Genomic DNA, 11405 nt, shown 5'->3' on the forward strand with positions numbered 1-11405 from the left:
TATAAAGTGATGCAGGAGCATCTCAGGTTAGTCAACGATCAACATCAACCAAGAAAAGTATTTTCATTGTTTGTTTAACATCTCTCCATCAAATTTGCAGGATCTCAGTCTTCACTTTCAGGTTGGCACACCACTAAGTAATTCATCCACAATGGCATCGACATAAAATTAAAGCTCCACTTTTGAGCCTCCTTAAGATTAAATTTTTGACTGCATCATGATCCCATTGCTAGTTATAACTATTTGAGGAAAATAATGAAAGAAGAGATGTCATTTCAATAATTTTATTTAGCTCATCATAATACCATCAAGGAAGGTGATGAATGAAACAAATTTAAAGCAAATTTCATAGTGCTTTCCAAGCATCCTTTCTGCACGATATAGACATCAATAGAAGCATAGTCAAGGTTTGCGATCTAGCCAAAAGGATGCCTCAAAATATTAAATCAAATTTTAAGATATGCACAAAATGGATATATCAATAGGACTTTAGAGACTTGCAAGTTGTTAATGACAAATTTCTAATCAAATTGTAAGATATGCACAAAATGGATATATCGATAGGGCTTTAGAGACTTACAAGCTATTAATGAAATTTTTTTATTTTATGTATTATTTTCTGGAAAGCTTTGTTTATTTTTAGCCAATCAAGGAGGATTCGGTTTTAAATCTGTCTTTTCTATTTCATGTGGTTTTATTCTTTTATTTTCTTTATTTTTGGCTTTGACAGAGGTTTTATATATGTTTGTAAACTATCAATCAATTAATGAAATAGTTCTCATTCTTCTTGTTCTAAAATTCTCTTTTGTTAATTTGCAAGCTCTGTTCTTTATGCGAGTGAAAGATTGTAGCAAATAATAAGGTGAGTAAAAAGAAGAGGACGAGGTGGGTTATGAGGAGGCCCATTTTTTTTTTTTTTTTGGAATGATATTGGGAAGAGAGCTATGGTATGTGGAGACTTTCATTGAAGAAGGATAGTGGTAGTTGAAGGCAAAATAAATGAGGGAAATCCACACAAATGGAGTGAAAGGAGTGGAAGAAATGGTCAGGTTGGACCATCAGTTGGTGAATGAAAGCGATGGAGGTGAAAGTACTAGGTAGGTTGAGGTATTGGAAGAGGAGGTAGATCATAAGGAAAAGGTTAACGAGATTGAGAGAATTGAAGAAATGTTTAGTGCAGTAGAAAAGCAAGTTGTAGTAGTCAATGTTGAAGAGGATGAAGAAGATGTGAATTTAGTGATGAAGTGGATGTTGGAGTGGTAGAAGAGCATGAGGTAAAATTTAAAAATGTTGAATTCAGTTTGTGTTTATTTGTAAGATTGAAACTAAGAGAGAGTGCAATTATAGATATGCATATGGATGTTGAGTGTTTACATGTAGAGCATGTTGAGGATGTTGTAGGTCATTAGTGGAGGTGGTCAGTTTGTGGTGGATAAGATTCCACTAAGGAGAGGAGAGTAGGGGTATTTGGAGGAGAAGAAGAGATAGCCTTTGCCAATTGAAGATGGTATTTGGTGCATAGGAATTGATGAAATGGAAAGGAGAAGAGAGAACACTTGGTGGAGGAGGTTGGCAAGAGTCCTAGTTAACTTCTAGAAGAGGTGAAGGTAGATGACTTATGATGTACCTGAAGCAATAATGGGGTCTGTTGTAGGTTGTGTACAACCTAGAAGAGTAGTTTGACTACTTAACCCCATTTTGTGAGCCTATGCTCACAAATATCCTATATGTCGTGTTTAATATAACATCAACCAAAATAAAATAAAAAATTCTAGTGTTTGCTTCAAGTTTTGTTTGTCTTAGTTTGTTTAGCATCTCTCCAACTAATTTGAAGGATCTTAGTCTTCACTTTCAGGTGAGTTCATCATTGAGTGATGCATCAACAATGGCATTTCCCTGAAATTAAACTCCACTTTTGGGCCTACTTAAGACTAATGTTTTGATTGCATCATGATTCCATTGCTAGTTATACCTATTCGAGGGAAATAATAAAAGAAAAGTTATCATTTCAATAATTTTATTTAACTCATCATAATGACATCGAGAAAGGTTATGAATAGAATGGATTTTTAAAATGTTTCACAATGTTTTCCAAGCATCCATGTTGCATGATATGGACAAAAGTAGAAGCATACTTAGGGCTCACGATCTAGCTAAAAGAATGCCTCAAAATATTGAATCAAATTGTAAGATATGCACAAAATGGATTTGTTGATAGGATTTTAGTGACTTTCAAGCAAATGACTTTGGTGGAATGAAGTAAAATTCTAGAAAGCCTTTGTCAATTATTACATAGAGATTTAATGGAGTTTTGGAGTAGAGCCTACACATCATTTTAGGATTTTTGTTTGACATTATAGTTGTAATTACCCTCAGATACGTATGCAATATTTGGAATTTTAACCCAAGTCACATCCAATAGTTTGAATTCCATTTGGTGAAAAGAAGTAATGTAAAAGGAAACAAAAAATGACAAGGAAACTTCCCTAAGAGAAGATTGACATAATTCAACTAAAAGGTAAATTAAAGAAATGAATAGATAGAAAGAAATCAATAACAATAAAAAAAGAAATGATGGGAAGGCAGATTTAAAAGAGTGTGATGTAAGAGGAATGAAGAGAGTGTGACATAGTGGAGGTTCTAGCCCAAGGGAGCTATGTGTGGTTTTGTAAAAGTTTGTGTGGCAGTAACCCATGGAAGAGAGTGCATGGTTAAAGGCAATTAGAGAGAGATGTAAATGTTGTTAATGTAATTATTATATTGCAAATTTTAAGTGAATGAATTATATTTTTGTATAAATAGTTGGATGAATTCTTCAAAAGTTTTTATTCCCATAGGTAGACTTGAGAACCATTCCATAGCTTGCCCCCGTAAACTTCTCGAGAAAAGGCACATGAGATACATTTGGTCATGCATGAACTCCATACATAAAGCACAAAATTCTCTAATATGATCTTGTGGATCTGTATTCCCGTCATATTTGTCAAACTTAGGCATTTCTACTTTTGAGGGGAATGGAGGCCTGTAAAGGTTTTTATCAAATGGGAATGGGCATATTGTGTCTAGAGAATATTGTTTTGGTGATTTATCTTTGTTTGTTAGTTCTATGTTCTCAGTTCTTAACGCTTGTAATTATTTGTTTACCATTCCTAATGGTATCTCTTCCTCTTTAGTGATGAGGGTCTCCACATTATAACCAATAGGAAGCTTAGCGCCTTGTTTTGCTAGTTCTAGGAAATAGTCTTCTTTTTCTCTAGCCATATAACCTTCATCATTTTTCAAAAATCTTTATTCTTTTGATATTTTTGTATTTCGACCTCTAGAGGTTGAGAGGCTTCAGATTCACTTGATGAGGACTCATTGTCAGTGGCATGATTGTTGAGGTTGTCATACATGTCTCGTTTACTAGCTTGTCTTTCTTGCCTTTCTCCAGACATGGTGGGAGATAGGGGCTGACCAAAGATTGGTAGATCGTAAATTGGTATTTGTGACGATGACGGTTTATTTGAGACGAGGTTTTCTACAATGAATGGATTATCATTTGATGAAAAGGGTGTCCTTTTCTTGTGTCTATTTTGCTGTGAGAACTTTTGGTTCGAATAGGCATTTACAACCGATGGGACTAAGAGCTAGATGTGTTGTAGAAGTCAAGATCAAATTGTAGCTAGTCGTTCATTTAACGTAGTGATTGAGTGAAGTAACTAAGATCTAGTCTGGTTTCAGGAATGATATATCCTATGTAAGATGTTATCTAAGTTAACTTAGGTTTGTTAAGATGTTGATTGAACTAACCGAGAGATGATCGACAGAATCGTGCAACGCAACGACAAGGGTACACTATCAAGGTTGTTTATGCTCAGGAGGATGATAACCAGTTTTAGGCAAGCTTGACTATTCTAGACTGACAAAATCAGAGTTTCATATGACAGGTTTTCTAGGACTGGACAACAGTGTAATAGCTTTAGGAAAATGACAGTACTATTTTGTACGAGATGCTGCCTAAGACCGTATGATAGATGGGTATGTTTGAAATGACAAACTATTCAATGCAATGAATTATAGTACGACACAGAATGTAGGACAAAATGATAGTTCCCTAAACAGGATGACATATAATCAGGTATCGTACGACAAAGAAATTCAGGCTTAAATGACAGACTGTTAAGATTGATGGAATATCGTATGACACAGAATATGAAGCAAAATGATAGAACAAAAGGCTTGTACAATTGTGTTTGGATAGAGATTAAATTCTGAGTTTTCGATGACTAAGTATGACCGGTTTTGAGGTGTATTGAGTTTTTACTGACTGATGAAGACTAGTTTTTGACACTGACAGAGTTTATCATTTAGTTACTTGGTATTGTTTTCTCCATTTTTGGTATTCCAATTTTAGTTTCAGTGATGAAAACACAGAAAACACGTAATACAAATAATAATTCCAATCACAGCATGCAAACCCTATGGAAGTTGGTGAAGAGAAGAAAACCTTTGCGTGCTGACTTTGGTACACACCCAATGGCTAATCAAAATATGATCATTAAGTCTCACGCAATGGATTCTCAACGCTGTATTAGCCGACTCCAAATGCTAATGGGGGCACGATATGGAAAGTGTCTTGGGAGAGTTACTATCTCTCTTGCACAAATATTATCAACCTTTCGAGGGTGAACCAGGTAGCTTCTAATATGAATTGGAACTAGTAAGGGGTCTATTCAACGCGTCGAGGTATAAAATCAATTAAGAGGTCTCCTAGCCTTGAAAACAAAGGTTTAATATATCCAAAGGTATAGAAAAGAGCTATTCCCAAGCACTGCCATTGACTTGATTTTCATCAAATCATGTTTGTTTTATAGTGGGTTGGAGTACTTACCGTTTAGTCGTTCCCACTTGGGTTGTTCCCCTCTCACTGGCCGTAATGAATATAGCATTATTAGCTCCTCGGGAGGGCAGGCCCACTAAAGATGTATAAATCTCAAACTTAAAGAAAATGTCTCAAGGGTTTGGATTTCTGATTGTCTTAAAATACGAAATACAAATTTGTTCTTTAACCAGATAGCAAGTTAGGTGCCTAAAAATGAATTTAAAGAATACACAATGTTTGGTTGATTCGCTTTAGGCAACCTACAAAAACAACGTATCAGTAGTCATGTTGTTTTTATTCTTTGACAAGCGTCCTGCAAGAAACTGGTTAGGCTGTAAAAATCTCAGGCAGACATAAGACAATTCAGGGTTAGCGTCAATGTAATCAAAATTAGATAGAAAACCTGAAGAATGAAACTTGTTTTAACCCAACAAAATACAACATCGTACGACAATTCTCATAGAGTAAAATGACAAAAGCCTTTTATCATATGAGTTAGAACTAAGCATGAAATGATAGAAGAAAAAATCAGATATTCAGAACAGAATATCGTATGAGTCCATTTACTGGTTCATACGATAAAAGAGAGACTTTGACATAATGTCATACGATACAGTAATACCACTCGTACGATATTTCACTAAGATTGTATGAATGAAACCTGTAGGATTAAAAAAAATGATTTTGAGACCGAAGTATTGAATTTCGGGCCCCACGGTGGGCACCAAAAATGTGTGTGTGAAAAGTGAACCTATTTCTGTATCTAGAATACAGAACACTTCAATTAAGTCATTAGATGTATGGTTAGTAAATCAATAATCAATGAATAATAAACCATTACAAAGCAACATATTGCCTTCTAGTAGATGCGAGTTTAGATTGCTCTCAGATTGCTAAGCTATCCAATGACTAGACAACACCTAAACAAAGGACTTTTAAATCTATATGAGCATGAATATGAGATAAATTTGTAGAAGATTTAAGCTAGATATGCAAGATTAATCTAACATGATTTAAGCAATATATGAATATTTAAGATAAATGATTTAAGCAATATGAAATAAGTAATATGCAATATCTCAAAGCAAATTCTCAATGAACCTAAAGAAAAAACAACATAATAACAATATATTCTCTAGGATTTTTTAATGAGAGATGAGAGCCTGAATGTATAGAAAATTCGGAAAGAAACCAAAGGCTAAGATCAAATGATAATGAGAGGTCAAGATTTTCCAAGAGGAAGCACAATCCAGGTGAATTGATGTGATTGGATGCTTTTCTCAGTTTTAAAGGAAATTGAACTAAAATTAAGATAAAATTAGAAAAAAAATGATTTATTCTCTATTTCGTTCAAATTTAATATTTAATTGTTTTAATTGCTTTCTTTGAGATTATGTTGGAGTGGTAGAAGAGCATGAGGTAAAATTTGAAAATGTTAAGTTCAGTTTGCATTTATTTGCAAGGTTGAAAGTAGGAGAGAGTGCAATTGTAGATTTGCATATGGATGTTGAGTGTTTGTGTGTAGAGAATGTTGTAGGGCATTGGTGGAGGTGGTCGGTTTGTGGTGGACAAGATTCCATGAAGAAAGAGAAAAGAGTAGAGAGTATTTGGAGGAGAAGAAAAGAGAACCTTTGGGAAATGAGGATAGTCTTTGGTTTATATGAATCCAAGAGAGGGAAGAGGAGAAGAGAGAACACTAGGTGGAGGAGGTCAACAAGAGTCCTAGCTAAGTGTTAGAAGGCGTGAAGGAACAAGACTTTTGGTGTACATGAAGCAATAATGGGGTCCTAGAAGAGTATATTCACTACTAAACCTCATTTTGAGAGATTGTACTAAAAACTTCCTACCTGGTATGTTTGATGCGGGAACATCTTGTGTTGATCGATGATCACACTCAACCCAAAAAAAATTTTGTTTTTTGTTTCAATTTTGGTATCTCTCCATGTAGTTTGTAGGATCTGAGTCTTCACTTTTAGGTGGAGACATCATTGAGTGATCCATCCATAATGGCATCGACGTGAAATTAAAACTCCACTTTTGAGCCTCCTTAAGATTAACGTTTTGACTGCATTCTGATCCCATCACTAGTTTCACCTATTTGGCAGAAATGATCAAAGTTAAGCTATCATTTGAATAATTTTATTTGACTCATCATAATTGTATCGAGAAACGTGATGAATGAAACAAATGTAAAACAAATTTCATAATATTTGCCATCCTTGCAGCACGATATGCACATGCGTAGAAGCATAGTCAGGGCTCGCGATTTTTCTAAAAGAATGCCTCAAAATGTTGAATTAGATTGTAATATTATAGGAACCAAAAGATGAAAAGAAAACCGCCATAGGAGAAGACAAAGACACAATCCAACCGAAAGGTAGATTAAAGGAATGAATAGACAGAGGAATCGATAAAAATAAGAAATGAAAGGATGGGAAGGCAGATTTAAAAGAGTGACGTAAGAGGCGCGAGGAGGTCACGACATAGGCGCGAGGAGGTCACGACATAGTCGTTGAAGAGAGCGCAAGGTTAGAGGTAATCGGAGAGAGATGTAAGGAGATGGAAAGTGGAAACTGCATAAAGAATAAGACGATGGAGCAGACTTTAGTGAATACATTATATTGCATTATTGCCGCCTTCTGTTAACAGAGTCTATGCTTTAGTATGTTATGTTATTTGAGTTTGAATTTGTAGATTAGGGTGAGTTGTTTGTGTCTTGTATCATAAAGTTTCCTCTACTTAAAGGTTGGTTAGCATCAAGATTTTTCTTTTAAATATTACATAAGTCTCATCTAAATTCATTTCTCTCTCATTCTTTTAACATTCAATTATATCTCCTTCTTTCTTGATATCTATCTATATTTCATTATCAATACCTCTCTTTATTATCCACTCCATATCTCCCACTCTACATCTCTATCTTGTTATTTCTCTTTCTCAAATCAGATTACAACCATATTACAAACTCAAAATTCTCGCATATTATTTATTTTACAAATTATTTTTTAATGATTGTTTTCCTAAAAATAATATCAAATACAAAAATTTCACCAAAACAAGGATTGAAATTAGAAGGGTGATAAATACCATACAACAAACAAATGGATCTAATACTAAATATCTATTCAATGTAGGAATTCACCCTGCCATTAATGTTTGTCTTTCCATATCTAGAGTAGGATCCGTAGCTCAGATGAAAGCTATGAAACAAGTAGGTGGAAAAATAAAATTAGAATTAGCTCAACTTGTAGAGTTAAAAGGTTTTGCACAATTCGCTTTTGATCTTGATAAAGCTACACAAGATCAATTGGCAAGAGGACAACAATTACACGAATTGCTCAAACAATCTCAATCAGATTCTTTAACAGTGGAAGAGCAAATAGCTATGATTTATAATGGAACAAATGGATATCTAGATGCATTAGAGATCATACAAGTTAAAAGATTTATCCTTAAGTTGCGCAAGTATTTAGTAAAAAATAAACCCCAGTTTGGAGAAATTATACATTCTACCGAGATATTGATGGAACAAGCAGAAGGCCTTTTAAAGGGACCAAGATAAAAGAGTTTAATAGTCATATTGCGACATTTACAAAGCATAATGCATCATTACGTCCAATAGGATTGGGACATATACTTAAGGTTTAGAAGACCTCTGCGCTATCCACTAGACGATGGATGCTTGATTTTGATTATTCCTTGAAATACTTTATCGGGAACAAAAAAGTATGATTTTTTCTCCATCCACAACCAGATCCAGGAAAGAAAGAGAAAGAATAGATATGTAACATGGGCATAAAAAAATCATGTGAATGAGAGAGAAGTTGACATGAAAAATTTAAATAAGGAATGGCAAGACTTGAAAAATTCAAAAATTTAACGAAAACAAAATATGGGAGGATTTGATGGATTTATGAAAAAAGAAGCAGCAATACTCAAGAGAGAATTGGACAAATTGCAGGAAGATATAGGGGGTATTATATACATGACAAAATTGTCCGATATTATAATAATTCCTGAAAAAAAAGGAGAGTATACTGCTATTCGGGAATGCAGAACTTTGGGTATTCCAAAAATTTACTTAGTTGATACATATTGTGATCTAGATCTCATGGATATCCCAATCCTGGCCAATAATGATGGTATAGGACCAATCCGATTGATCCTAAATAAATTAATTTTAGCAATTCGTGCAGGTAGAGAATTGTAATATAAAAAGTGAATTAAAAATTAAAAAAGAGAAGCTAGAACTAAGTGGGCTACTATTCCCATATCTTATAGAATAGATTAAGGTAAAATATTTTTATAGAAATAAAGAAATCTTCTTAATCAATCAAATAATCATTCAATTATTTGATCTCGTATCCTGACTGATGATAGTGTAAATAATTGAGGAATCGGTTATTGAACCAAAATCATTTCTTTTTGAAGTTCATCTTTCTATATAAAGGGTAATATGGATATTGTACAATTTCCTATTAACATGCTGAATTATTTCTACGAGATATCTGGTGTGGAAGTAGGTCAACATTTTTATTGGCAAATAGGGGGGGTTTCAAGTTCATGCAAAGGTAGTTATAACTTCCTAGATTGTAATTGTTGTCTTATTAGGTTCAGCTACTCTAGATGTTCGAGACCGACAAATTATTCTGAACGGAGCACAAAATTTTGTGGAATATGTTCTTGAATTAGTTATGCGGGGAAAACTATAGTTTTGTAGGGGAAACTATATGTCTGCAAAAAAATGGATTTATTTTGTGTGGAGATCCTGATTCTCCCCTAGTAATATTCTATTACTGGGAGTAATACCGATTCTTCTTGCTTCCTAAGGAAGACCTACAGTAATACCAACTACTCTCCACCATTCCATAAGAAAATTGTATCCTCCTAAGTCAAATTAAATAAAATGTCTACTCCTAATTTGATAATATAAATAATAAGGTACAGTTGTTTTATTTCTACTAAATCAACTAGCCATAGTTGTGTAACCCTATTCCTAATAAATCAACTAAGTAACAAATCCAAACTAGAATAAATCCTAGAGAAGAAATAATTGTCAGTTTTCCCCCTTTCAACTCCTGTTTATTTTAGTATGTAGATATATTGCAAACATAATCCAAGTTATTAATGACCAAGTCTCATTTGGATCCTAGTTCGAATAAGATCCCCATGCTTCGTTGGCCCATACTACCCCAAAAAGTATATAGATAGTTAAAAGAGAAAATCCTAGACCAATAAGAGCCCCATGCTTCGTTGGCCTATCTCACCAATATGACTATCTAGTTTTTTGATCAGAATGAAGGAATCCCATTCACTTTTGTTTTTCCCTCTTTTTAGTTATTAGTAGAAATAAAAAGAGGAAACAATGAATCTCATATTCCAACAAATCCCACATAGAGATATAGATAACACACATAAAGCTAAAGGAATTTCGTAACTAATAGCTTGAGTAGCACCTAAAAGAGCACCTAAAAAAGAATATTTATTATTTGATCCATACTCTTCTATAAGAAGTCCAAGGGGAGAAATACTTGAAATTGCAATCCAGAAAAGAACACCTATACTAAGATCCATTAAAATAATGTGGCTACCAAAGGGAATTACTAAATAGCCTAAAAAATACATATGACCACTACCGCTGGTCCAATACTAAATAACCAAATATCCCCCATAGATAGAATAATATCCTCTTTTAGCAATAGTTTTATTCCATCCATCAAGGCTTGAATAATTCCCAAAGGACTAGCATATTTAGGTCCGATGTGTTGTTGTATTCCCATAGATATTTTTCTTTCGAGCCATATAATAACTAATAATCCCATCGCAATTCCTAGTAGAAGGATAATTATTTCAATTAGAATCCATATAAGACTAGAGATTTCTCTTGAAAAACCCAATCAAGAAAATAAATTGATATCTTGTTCTTCGAGATCTGCTATATTAATCACCATTTTAACCATCAATCTCTCCCATAATGATATCTATACTACCAAAAATTGTCATGATATCAGCTAATTTCATCCATTTAACCAGTTGAGGAGGGATCTACAAATTAATAAAATGAGGTTGTCGAATTTTCCATCTCTAGGGAAAAATAGTATCATCTCCTATTAAAAAAACTCCTAGTTCCCCCTTGGGAGCTTCTACTCTGACGTAACGTTCTTGTTTTGATAAATCAAAATTAGGGGAAGGGTTTTAACTAATACATCGAGAAGAAAGAAAAGGTATCAAGGATAGAACAAACTCAAAATTCACGCATATTATTTATTTTACAATTTTTTTTTTAATGATTGCTTTCCTAAAAATAATATCGAATACAAAAATTTCACCAGAACAAGGATTGAAATTAGAAGGGTGATAAATACCATACAACAAAGAAAAGAATCTAATACTAAATATCTATTCAATGTAGGAATTCAAGCCGCCATTAATGTTGGTCTTTCTGTATCTAGAGTAGGATCCGTAGCTCAAATGAAAGCTATGAAACAAGTAGCGTGAAAAATAAAATTAGAATTATCTCAACTTGCAAAGTTAAAAGGTT

The 11405-nt window shown here is 33.7% G+C and overlaps 1 pseudogene; it reads right to left on the reverse strand.

Moving 5' to 3' along the window:
- Positions 1-10204: 10204 nt before the first annotated feature.
- Positions 10205-10815, reverse strand: LOC131028992 (NAD(P)H-quinone oxidoreductase subunit 1, chloroplastic-like; annotated as a pseudogene).
- Positions 10816-11405: the final 590 nt, after the last annotated feature.

This window comes from Cryptomeria japonica, chromosome 1 (genome assembly GCF_030272615.1).
Source record: "Cryptomeria japonica chromosome 1, Sugi_1.0, whole genome shotgun sequence".
Classification (NCBI taxonomy): domain Eukaryota; kingdom Viridiplantae; phylum Streptophyta; class Pinopsida; order Cupressales; family Cupressaceae; genus Cryptomeria; species Cryptomeria japonica.